Source organism: Mizuhopecten yessoensis, unplaced genomic scaffold, assembly GCF_002113885.1.
Source record: "Mizuhopecten yessoensis strain PY_sf001 unplaced genomic scaffold, ASM211388v2 scaffold213, whole genome shotgun sequence".
Classification (NCBI taxonomy): domain Eukaryota; kingdom Metazoa; phylum Mollusca; class Bivalvia; order Pectinida; family Pectinidae; genus Mizuhopecten; species Mizuhopecten yessoensis.
In genome coordinates, this window is record NW_018403434.1 from 472,347 (window position 1) to 485,261 (window position 12,915).

At 36.3% G+C, this 12,915-nt stretch overlaps 1 protein-coding gene across 2 annotated transcripts in view; it reads right to left on the reverse strand.

Annotated features, from left to right (window-relative positions):
- Nucleotides 1-12,915, reverse strand: part of LOC110465971 — a 308,747-nt gene that overhangs the window by 79,845 nt on the left and 215,987 nt on the right. The window lies entirely within an intron of this gene.

Here is a 12,915-nt window from a genome sequence, read left to right on the forward strand (position 1 = left end):
TCAGTGATCCCTGTATGATCTCAAAGCACCAGGGAGAAATCATTTCACAGATATTTTAGTGATCCCTGTATGTTTCACAGATATTTCAGTGATCCCTGTATGTTTCACAGATATTTTAGTGATCCCTGTATGATCTCACAGCACCAGGGGGAAATCATTTCACAGATATTTCAGTGATCTCTGTATGATCTCACAGCACCAGGGAGAAATCATTTCACAGATATTTTAATGATCCCTGTATGTTTCACAGATATTTCAGTGATCCCTGTATGATCTCACAGCACCAGGGGGAAATCATTTCACAGATATTTCAGTGATCTCTGTATGATCTCACAGCACCAGGGAGAAATCATTTCAGAGATATTTCAGTGATCCCTGTATGATCTCACAGCACCAGGCAGAAATCATTTCATAGATATTTTAGTGATCCCTGTATGATTTCACAGCACCAGGGAGAAATCATTTCACAGATATTTTAGTGATCCCTGTATGATCTCAAAGCACAAGGGAGAAATCATTTCACAGATATTTTAGTGAGACATGCATGATCTCAAAGCACTAAAGAGAAAGCTGTGAGCACTATATACGGACAGTTAAATAAGCCCAATTAATGCTGTAACTGTTGGTTCTCAGTGAGCACTTTGAACTGAGATCGGCAATAAACAAGCTCCACCATAACGCTGTTAATGGATGTAAGATGGGAGTGTATTTGCTTTGAGATGATGATAGTTTTTAATAATTATATAAAAAATACAAATTTCATGTGCCAAAATAATGTGAAATGGGCAACAAATTATTTCTTGAGATATTTTGCAGCACATTTCTGTCATTGAATTATTAATAAATCAGGGAGCAACCATAATAATTGCCAATTTTGTTGCTATGAAAACACCCACCCAATAGGTCATTAAGTGTACAGATTCTCTGCCACTGAAACTTACAGCTTTTCTCAATTGAAATCAGGATATCAAGTGAGTTTGATACCAGTATTCATGTCGATGGGATCACATGTGAGCATCATTTTGGGAGGTACCTTCCCCTTACACCCCTCCTACAGCAATATACGGTACTGAAGAGTGACAAGGTATCAATAAAGAATCCCTAATTGCCAACATTTAACAAATTAACAAGTTGGTGTTCTTTATGCAAGCATGTTCTTGACATATGCCATCTTTTGCCACCAGGTGGTGCTGCTTGATACTATCGGTAAAGCCAGAAAGCAGTTTTTGCTTCTGGTTCCTCTTCCATATGAACCTGCTGACGTATTTTCACTGTAATCTGTTGATGTATTTATGTAAGGTGCTGCTGTCCATCATTGACCCACCCTACACCAAATAGCTCCAACACACCCTCAAGGTCAACACAAGGTCACACACAGCGCTCCATTAAACCACGAACACTTCAATTAACCTGCTCAAATGTTTGTTTGTATTTTACGTTCTATCAACAGCTTTGGTGTTTAAGGACGTACCAAATTTTGGTGGTGGAGGAAAACCAAAGTACCCAGAGAAATGCAAGGCCAGATTGGGATTTGAACCTAGGACCTTCTGAACTCTAGACAAATGCTTTACCAATCGAGCTACCTAGTTGTTACAAACAACCAAGCGCAGTTCTGCTTCAAACATACCGTGCATTATAAGGTAATTGTTTAAAAGCAAAAGCAATTTAACTTCAATCTAGATACGAAATCAAACACTGCAGTCCATACTCTACATTCAAATTCATTTTGTAAATATCAATATAAAAGTACATGTACATTTCACATGCAAAAATTCATGTCCAGTATTAGGTTACAATAATATATAACCAAATGTTGTTATAATGATGCTATACTGCCTATCTGCTTACGTAATCATATACATTTGATAAAACTACCACCTGAGTAAAATAACCCTGTCTACAAATGTTGAAAGCTATTTTGTTTGTATGAATTCTTCCTGTTTGTTATTGTTCATTTAAATTTTGATTGGAATCAAAAACTAAGTCAAGAAAGAATTTTAAAATAATTACATTATTAAGTCTACAAGGCAGTAACATAATCAATATATTAGGTTACCTAACCTGGTTACTGCAGTCCAAGGCTTTAAGACTCTGTCATGCCCAGGGGTGTATATAGGATAGGGAAATTATACCAAAGGGTTTTTAAATTTGGTAAAACACAAGATTCTGCTCCAATCTGAAAATCCTGAGGATGGAATTTCTTCATCCTACACCCCTGGGCATGAACAAAATATTTTTCGTTCATTCCAGTCATTACAATTAACTCAGAAACCCCCCAAAAGGGTGACAATTTCTGCATCACAGCCATTGTTTTCCCAATGTGACATCACGCACAGGAAATGAGTGTACAATAGAAATATGTTACAACCTTTCTTACCCTGGACAATTATGTTATACACACACAGGTATGATAGACTTATTACAGCTATTACATTATCTTAGTGAAATGTTTTATCAATACAATAAAATACAATTCACATTAGACCCACCCTTGACATCATGGTCCATAACACTGCTGATTTTACAGCATAAAATTGCAATATATTCATGCATATTCCTTATTCTTCATTTTGCTGAAATCATTATTCAATGATGTGCATATAATGTGCAAATTATCCAGCTTGCACACAATTCCATTTAAAAAAAAAAAAAATGTTCGTCTTGACATTTAATCATTACGTTAAATTTTGTTCTTGTCCAGAAAAATCGATGTAAATTGTATTATTCATTCCCAGGACAACCTAATTGATTTAATTGAACTTAATTATTTACTGGATATGTTCATTGTGTCCTTAAAATGCTTTTAGAATAAATATTTGATGAAGGAATTTGTTTTAATAATGCAAATATATTGCATATTTTTGAAGCTCAAGGTCATTTTTTCTGAAACATGGAAACTTTAGGGCCCATATTTTAAGATACAGTCGAACCTCGTTATCTCGAAGTCGACAGGGTCGTGGGAAAACTTTGAGTTATCGGAGTATTGGAGTTATGCGGGTTCATAGATTTGGTATGAAATTTGCTGTTGGGACATAGCACTAGCAGTTGTTGGTTTTATTAATAGTTAATGCTTTTAATCAATCGATAAATGATATACGTAATCAATATAACAAATACAGCTATGTAATTTTACAATAAACACACTTACACAAATAAATAAGTTATTTCAGAAAAACGTACTTTCGTTTTTAAACGCGATCAAAACGGTTGGACCATTTTGTGAATTCGTTATTAAATATGGACGGGGCCTAGTGATTAAATGTTGTTTTTGGCTAGTATAGATCTAGGCAAATCTTTCCAGGTCTGCATTTGTATTTGTAAGTCCGTCAAGTTTTACTTCTGAAGTGTTACATTTCAAACCGAACTATCCCGCTGTCTCTGATCTCGTAGTTTACAATGCGGAAATGAAAGTGTGCAAGTCTAAAACAAATCACTGTAATGGAGCGTAGGCATAGTTGATTCTGTAAATGAAAACACACAAACAAATTATATCGTACATGTGACACATTGATTCATTAAAGCCAAATATGACACCTCCTCAACTCGATGTAATCAACAGCAATTAATTGATCGTTTTGTTCTGAAATCTCTCGATCGACTTTCAAAGCCATACTGGCTCCTGTAAAAACATGAACCCGTAAAGCTGTCCTAGGTTGTGATTTTAACTGTCGAACTCTTTTATGCATGACCACGCTTTGTGACTAATTTTCCGGTTTGCACTGTCGTCTGTTTAGGTGTACAAATCATTAAACGGACTCGCAGTAAGTACAGATTACTGTTGATCAACTTTGATGCAGTTTGTTTTTTATTATGAATAACATGGTTTTGACAGTCCGTAAATTTTACAGTCCTAAGCTTTATCGTAAATTCTTTTTTACTGATTTCATGCTAGTCTACTTACGAAAGATGTTCATAAACACGGAATGCCGAAATGTCGTACTTTTGCGTTTTATTTGTATCAAAGAATTAACAAATGGCAAAATGAAATTTGGATACTACGTTGGATTGACGCTATTGAAACCAATATTTTACTTTGAGGTATCCGAGTTTTTTCGACTTTTCAGGGTTCGAATTATCAGAGTTTTATTTACTAAGATAAAGAAAAGATTTGGCCGGGACCGGAGAGATACTTCGAGATAAACGGGGTCTTCGAGTTAAAAGAGTTCGAGATAGCGAGGTTCGACTGTACTCTCGTTTGAGAAGTAATACGGACAGCCATACGTTTTAATTGAATTTTCATGGTCATTTGACATTAGTTTGAAAATTAAAGAATTTTAATGAATGCTTCACACAGAAATATCATTGAGGGATGACCAACTTCAGTTTAACTACAGATATTTGGGTACATAGTGTAACTTTAGTTTTAGGAACAAATTAAGTTTTTATTGTTTAAGCAGTTGAAGTTTTCATGTTAAATTTAACACAAGTTTTGTATACCAACATCCCTTAAATAACTTCAACAATTCACTGACTCAGTACGTTATTACAACGTCATGATGAATGGACATTTAGTATGGTGTTGTAATCAGATGGTCCATTAAGATGGCTTGTCACACTGAGATATACTTAATGATTTCTGTCGCTGGCTCTACCTCCTGATATATATTTCTATGACTGTCAATTCTTGAAATATAACCAAGACCTAGCTGTGTTTGACATCATGCAGTAACAAAGTAACAAAACACTAGCTAGTGTAGAATCATTTATTTTCGTGGGGTTAAAATTTCATGGTTTTCATATACTAGCCTGTTTCAAGGACATTTATATTACGCTGATTTCTGATTTCTGATTTTCCCCTATCTATATCATACCAACTTTATGTTTTCATGGGAATTTAATTTCGTGGATTTTTGTTATCAACGAAATAAACGAAATTTAATGTCCCACGAAAATTTATGATTTTACAGTATTGTATTTAACAAGCCTACTCCTGTCAATGTCAGTTCTTTAGAAATGCAAACTAAACACAATCTCTGTTTCGTAGTAAGTCCACCTCCTACTTTCAGTCAGTGATAGCATATTCGTCTCCTTAGCTTATGTCAGGATAAACATATATATATGTATTTATAATTACAATAACGGAGGGGAAATATTAAAATTTTTGTTTACAGATATTTTGGAACACTTTTGTGAGTTTTAGAATTTCCTTTATAGATAAAAAAAAAAAAAAAAGAGTTACTTATGATAGGTTCAGGAATCTATAAGGAGGTGTATAAAATCCTGTCAATATAACGATCATGTTACCAATTCAAAAATAGACATAGGTGTTTTCCATTTTAGGAACTGAATTCCAAGGGCTATTCAGCTGAATGTTCTGTGTAACATTATTCAGCTGAAAGTTTTGTGTAACGTTATTCAGCTGAAAGTTCTGTATAACGTTATTCAGCTGAATGTTCTGTGTAACGTTATTCAGCTGAATGTTCTGTGTAACGTTATTCAGCGGAATGTTCTGTGTAACAACTTATTCAGCTGAAAGTTCTGTGTAATGTTATTCTGCGGAATGTTCTGTGTAATGTTATTCTGCAGAATGTTCTGTGTAATGTTATTCAGCTGAAAGTTCTGTGTAACGTTATTCAGCTGAAAGTTCTGTGTAACGTTATTCAGCTGAAAGTTCTGTGTAACGNATGCATTTGAGATCGCTCAAATGGCTACTGTATCTGGTGGACTACTCCACCTCTTTTGTCTGTACAAGAGTGAGTCTTTGTACCTGCAGACGTAGCCCCCTGTTAGTCACGTATTGCCTTAAATACCTGCGAGTGGGGTTACTCCTGAGCCATGTACTTACACTCACGCTTGCTGATATTCACACGCCTAGTGGGATCGCTCGCTAGGCCACATGTCTTTTTCTGTCTTACACAGCAGGGTCGCCTGCCTTGTGTCGAGATCGCTCGATGAGTTAGTATTAATATGTATCTTGTATGTAAAGTACTTTGTTTGTTTTAGGTCATATTATGTTGAGTAGTTTAAATTACTTATGAGCAGCCCCCAAGAATGCCAAAATAATAATCTTAATTTTTTCATAACTGAACAAGTCACTAGTTTCCAACCTTTAATAAATTTTCTGGAACTATAATTACTTTTGTTTTGTTGTGTATAAATTCAGCTGAATGTTCTGTGTAATGTTATTCAGCTGAAAGTTCTGTGTAACGTTATTCAGCTGAAAGTTCTGTGTAACGTTATTAAGCTGAAAGTTCTGTGTAACGTTATTCAGCTGAAAGTTCTGTGTAACGTTATTCAGCTGAATGTTCTGTGTCTTATGAAGTTGAAGACAAGACTTGCCTTTCGTTCAGAATAAGTGACATAGTAGCATGTGTGAAGTTAGAGAAGTGTTTACATACGGCAGTGGTCATACATACCGCAATGGTCATGTCAAGTCAACATTTACTGGAGACAGCGACCAGATGTTAGAACATCCTCATGCAAATGGAGCCACAAGATGCTGACCAGATGTATATACACATACATGCAAACAGTCATACCAAAGTTTCAAGGCCGACAATTACCTCCCATTAGGGGAATAAATGACTGCAAATATTACACAATTTGCATTTCTTGTAAGCTTACATGATAGCATGTGTTTTAAAACTGACAGCAAGTGATACGATTATGGGGACCAAATGTCTCCTCAACAGCCCTCGTGACATAAAGTTTGTATAAAAATTAAATTTTAATTGTGTTAGGAGAGAAGAGATGATAGAAGAGTAGGCGTCACTGGACTGCTGGAGTACCCAGAACTGTCATGTACACACACGCTAACTACTATGTATGTACTTGCGTCATATAAATGTGTACGTCGTAACGGTACAGCGTATCAGACCAATCAGCCCTAGTCATATCAGCAAACATTGATCAAGTTAAATTATGTAACTCATGCACTGCCACATTTGATTGAAAACTGGAATTCAAAGGACATTTTTTTTTATTCAAACAAAGTTTCCGATTCCAAAATCCTGTAAAAATGAACCTGGAAAGTGTTCAAATGTTCAAATTATACTGCATTAATCTCTGCAATATTTAAGGTATATAACCCCATCAAGTAATTAACCTGCTCTTACAGTTTATTTGGAGGAAGAGTCCTGATTTCAGAAACCTAATTTTAACGTTTTCATCCTTTCAATTTGCTAAATGATTTGTACAATAATTGAAAATCTATCATTTCCATCCAAAAGAATAACCCAGAGTGTCACTGTTGAGTGTTGTTACTTCTCTGACGGATATACACACAATTTATTTATGTGTTTATTAACTAAACTTTGATGTTCAGATGAAATATTGATCGCGGTAACGACCATATTGATTCATTAACTCAGTGATCAGACCCAAACGATTCACTCGTAAAAGTTTAAATCAACAGACTCTGGGACTGTCCACATGTAGGTATGATTAATATGAGGTCCTGAAAATGAAGCGTTTTTCATCACACTTCAGCAGGCTATTGTAGACTGAAAGGTAATGGGCTGGAATAAAAATCCTGCATGTTGCATGCACTACAAATTTTCCCACATCCTCATCCTGCCCAACGCTAGGGATTTATTGACAAAAATCAAATTCTTTGGCATCTATCGTCATTGGTTTCCTGAAATGATTGAAACGGTTTCCTGGTCTGGGTCAGTGTTTTATGTGAAGCATTAGGTTTTATATTAGTACAAAACATAATTATAACCCTGATGGAACAGATTTCCCATGCCTCTTCCTCTCTAGTAATCCCCGGAGTTACACAAGTGGGCGTAGTTACTTAACCAGGGACCATAAGTCAAAACGCTTGTGATTATAAAGTTAAATCAGACATCATTTCCTCTCTGCAATACTTGCATGGTGCTGCAAGCAATTGTATTTTCTGTCTATGTTTAAATTCTTGAAAATATGTCGTTTCTGAACTGCCGTTAAATGTCAACAACCATGATTTGTAGCATTCCTCAAACTGGTGTTGATGCATTTCTCCAGCCTGCTGAGCACTTTTAACTTCTTACCAATCAGAACTAATGTGAAAACTGCAAAGCAGTGGCAAAACTTTAAACTAGATTTAAAAGACTCGGGGACCAGCTAGCAGTGATCATATAAATCTGTAATCTTACGTGATGTGACACCAGACGATTCTGGACAACAACATAGAGATATAAATGTACCTCAATGGATGCTCATCATACAAACGATTGCCATGACCAATCAATCAGTTCGAGATTAACAGAAGCAGAGGAGCAGACAGAATCTCTATGCCTTACTAACAACGTGATTAGTAGCTGTCTTACTGCCAAAGAAACTCCAATTTCTGTATTGTCAAATTGCCTAACAATCTCTATTTGAAATAACTTTTTTTTATTATATCTTTTTAAAATATTGAGTATAGTATACATAGTTAGGGACTATAGGGAACCTACATGTGAAGATTGAGAAAGATCCCTCCAATACTTTCTGAGATACAACGGACTGCAGATGACGAGCAAACAGCCCACAATATGATAATGGCGGGTGAAAAATAGCAAAAAAGATACATTTATATACACTCCAAGTTTTGACTTCAGGCATACCCCTGCTCACCTCATGCCTACGAAGTATGGACTTCACACATACCCATGCTCACCTAATACCTACGAAGTATGGACTTCACGCATACCCTTGCTCACCTCATACCTACGAAGTATGGACTTCACGCATACCCCTGCTCACCTCATACCTACAAAGTTTTGACTTCACGCATACCCATGCTCACCTCATACCTACGAAGTATGGACTTCAGGCATACCCCTGCTCACCTCATACCTACAAAGTTTTGACTTCACGCATACCCATGCTCACCTCATACCTACGAAGTATGGACTTCACGCATACCCCTGCTCACCTCATGCCTACAAAGTTTTGACTTCACTCATACCCCTGCTCACCTCATACCTACAAAGTATGGACTTCACGCATATCCCTGCTCACCTCATACCTACGAAGTATGGACTTCACGTATACCTACAAAGTATGGAGCCCATTCATGACACAGTAGCCAAGAATTATGATGTAAAAAGCTGAATTACTTTTAACTTAGTATTTGCGGGCAAGGTCAAAGGTCAAAGATACAACTATGAATAAATATATCTGCTGAACTTTTAGTGAATAAAAAACGTTAATCATCATATTTGCCATCCTAAGCATAAGGACTAGGCGAGTTTAAGCCCAACTGTTAGAAGTTCCACTGATCAACCATTGTGTTATATCACAGAAAATGTCCTCAGCTTCAACCTAGACTTGGTAAGCACTTACATATAATACAATGCATGCTTGTGTAGCACTGTGTACTGAATGCACTGTCCTTTTTGCAGTGTTGAATAAACACGAAGAAACACCTGATCCACTTCACCACAGATGTAATAGGTCATGTGATGTGGGAAATACTGTATTGTTGTAAATTCAAATGTCACGTATGTCGGAACAACAATATATTCCTCCACTGTTATAAAAGTTGTGTTTTACCACCTCCAACATTTTTATAACCCATCTTTGTGTACAAGTTTTACGTTATTTTTGTTCACCAGTTTAAGTTTCTAGCATGTTTACCGGACCAAGAGTCTGCTAACGCCATTTCATGAGCCATTTAATCTGTATTTCCAAATTTTTGGCGTTTTCATGTTATGCTAATGGACACAAATACACAATCATCTGTATGCATGACTTATCTCCTCCGATAAGCAATGTGCTAATTAGATTGAGATTCTAATTAGCCTGCTGTTTATGGGACACGCTGTAAAATCATCAAACTATCTCACCGTGTTCCATCTCATCATGGCACACCATACTTGTAACTAACACTGTAAAGTTATCATACCTAACCGTATTCCAACGTATACCACCTAACTTGTAACCACGTACTAAGGGGTGGGTATTGCAAGCAATTTTGATATTGTGATAAAACTGCTATATCTTTTAGCAAATATTGCAATGCATCATAAAATATTGTACTTATAGAAAATAATTTATACATCGGTAGCAAATATGAAAAGTGAGCACGAAGTCAGCAGTGAAAATTGGAAAATCATTTTATTACTTTTTGGAAGATATCACACTAAGCATGCTGCATTTTTATTCCATTGACTCAACCTTAATGTTTATTTCAAAACTTTGTTTAAACTCCCAAACAATTAACTGAAAACAATTTTTATTCCATTAAATTGCCATTTCAAAATCATATTGCAATATATACCTTGCTAGAAAAATATTGCAATATATTGTTATTGCCCACCCCTAGTAACCTCTACTGTAAAATCCTATCACCTGACTTATAATCATTACTGTAAAACTATCATACAATCCCAACGAGTCACATCTTATCCTGGCACCCGGGACTAGTACCTGTAATACCATTGTAAAATTCCTATTCCTCACCACAATCCAAACTCATAGCACCAAAGTCCTTTTAATTGTTACTGTAAAATCATCGATCCACTGACAATATAGATTATACGATATTTCCCCTACTTCAATATCCCGTTATTCCATCGTTTTTGGTGAGTTGTTATTTGCTACTTTAATTGAGGAATCTGTTAAACCACTTACATCTATCTGTGATCATTACAATGATTGGCACACCATACGACTGGTAGGCATCATGGTGTACAATAGGTAACATCAGGTACAATATAATAACACTATAAGACTCTTTCATACACAGGGGTGTAGGATAGGGAAATTCCACCCAAGGGGTTTTCATATTGAGTAAAACCTGAGGCTTGTTTGAGGTTTTGCACCAATTAGAACATCCTTAGGATGGACTATCCCTATCCTAATTATTAGTAGTATTAGAGTACATGTATTAGTCTCTCAATCCAGTAACCACAATTCTCCAGAAATCACAAAAACGCAGATCTGCATGACAGCATCGAAGTGATCCTTATTTCATGACATCACATTATCGCTGTGCCATTGTGACGTCAGGCACGTTAAACGGGACATAAGATAGAAATGAGTTTCACACCTTTCTTACCCTAGACAGTTCTGTCAGTGTTGTACAAATTAAAGGACACAGGACACAGGGTAAACATATGTTCTGTCAGTGTTGTACAGAAGGACACAGGGTATACATACGTTCTGTCAGTGTTGTACAGAAGGACACAGGGTATACATACGTTCTGTCAGTGTTGTACAGAAGGAAACAGGGTATACATATGTTCTATCAGTGTTTGTCAGTTTTGTACAGAAGGACACAGGACACAGGGTAAACATATGTTCTGTCAGTGTTGTAGAGAAGGACACAGGACACAGGGTATACATGTGTTCTGTCAGTGTTGTACAGAAGGACACAGCTAGGACACTGTACAGAAGGACACAGGACACAGGGTATACAGATGTTCTGTCAGTATTGTACAGAAGGACACAGGACACAGGGTATACCAATGTTCTGTCAGTGTTGTACAGAAGGAAACAGGGTATACATATGTTCTATCAGTGTTGTACAGAAGGACACAGGACATATATTCTGTCAGTGTTGTACAGAAGGACACAGCTAGGACACTGTACAGAAGGACACAGGACACAGGGTAAACATATGTTCTGTCAGCGTTGTACAGAAGGACACAGGACACAGGGGATACATATGTTCTGTCAGTGTTGTACAGAGGGACACAGGGTATACATATGTTCTGTCAGTGTTGTACAGAAGGAAACTGGACACAGCTAGGGTATACATATATTCTGTCAGTGTTGTACAGAAGGACACAGGACACAGGGTATACCTATGTTCTGTCAGTGTTGTACAGAAGGACACAGCTAGGACACAGGGTATACAGATGTTCTGGGCTACTTTTACACATTGGTTCTACGTCTGACACTGTAAACCATGAGTGATAGACATATTTGTGCAAGCAGGATCACTGTTATATACATTAGCCTCATTAGCAGAAATTGTTTTCAGCTGAAAATGATGTTATAGTTACAAGTATAGACTAGCTAATGATGTATGGGCGGAACACAGAAAATGTGTGTTCATTCCTCCACGGTTACAGACCAGTAGTCAAGTAGACCAAGAAGAAGCTAAAATATCAGTCAACCCATTCACCCCTAAAGTATTAAATCAAAGACTGGGCAAGTCTTCACCCCTAAAGTATTAAATCAAAGACTGGGCAAGTCCAGTTAGATATGTAGGTGTGAACGAGGTTTTTAACAAACAGTTTTGCTTTTGAATTTCATATTTAATTGTACTGTTCCTCTTCCTTATGTTTTCCAGAGAATGAATGTAACATAACTGATTAAGAACTAGTTTTAGAAATACATGTTTAATTAAGTGGAAAAACTTATCAATGACAAAAAAAGCAAATTAGAAAGTAAATCTAAAATGAAGATTAAGAAAAAGGTTATGGGACACTAACTTGTAACTATAATCACTCCATCTATCGATGTCAGATAATTTTCTTAAAAATTTAAGTACGACAATTAAAAAAACAAAATTACAAAAAATAATGCATCTCAAATGTTAACCTCAAGTTTATCATGGAGAACTGAGAATGAGGAATATTGTTGTGTGTACAGATTTTATAGGGGACTTTAGAGAAAACTAGGGACTCGTTGTATACCTCTTCTTACATGTTACATGGTTTTATGTCTCTTCAGTTTAAATCTGGCAAGGAACACTTTGCCATAAAGCCTCCCGAAAGCTTTATACAACCATGTTCATCCATCAAGTCTGATTTGGGAGAGCAACGCTTCGTACAAGAATGGCAAAAACATGTTAATTGGTTTTTAAGTCAAACAACGCTGTATGCAAGAACAGGAAGCTTTGGATGTGGTGGAATAATAAAAAGTCTTCTGTGAGGAATAAACCAAACAGAAAAAGACCAAACAGCATCCATGACTTTCCTGCCATTCCCTTAATGTGAATACTCTTAAGTCAATTCAAACGACAATTGGCTCATCAGATTTTATATGTTTATTTCTGAT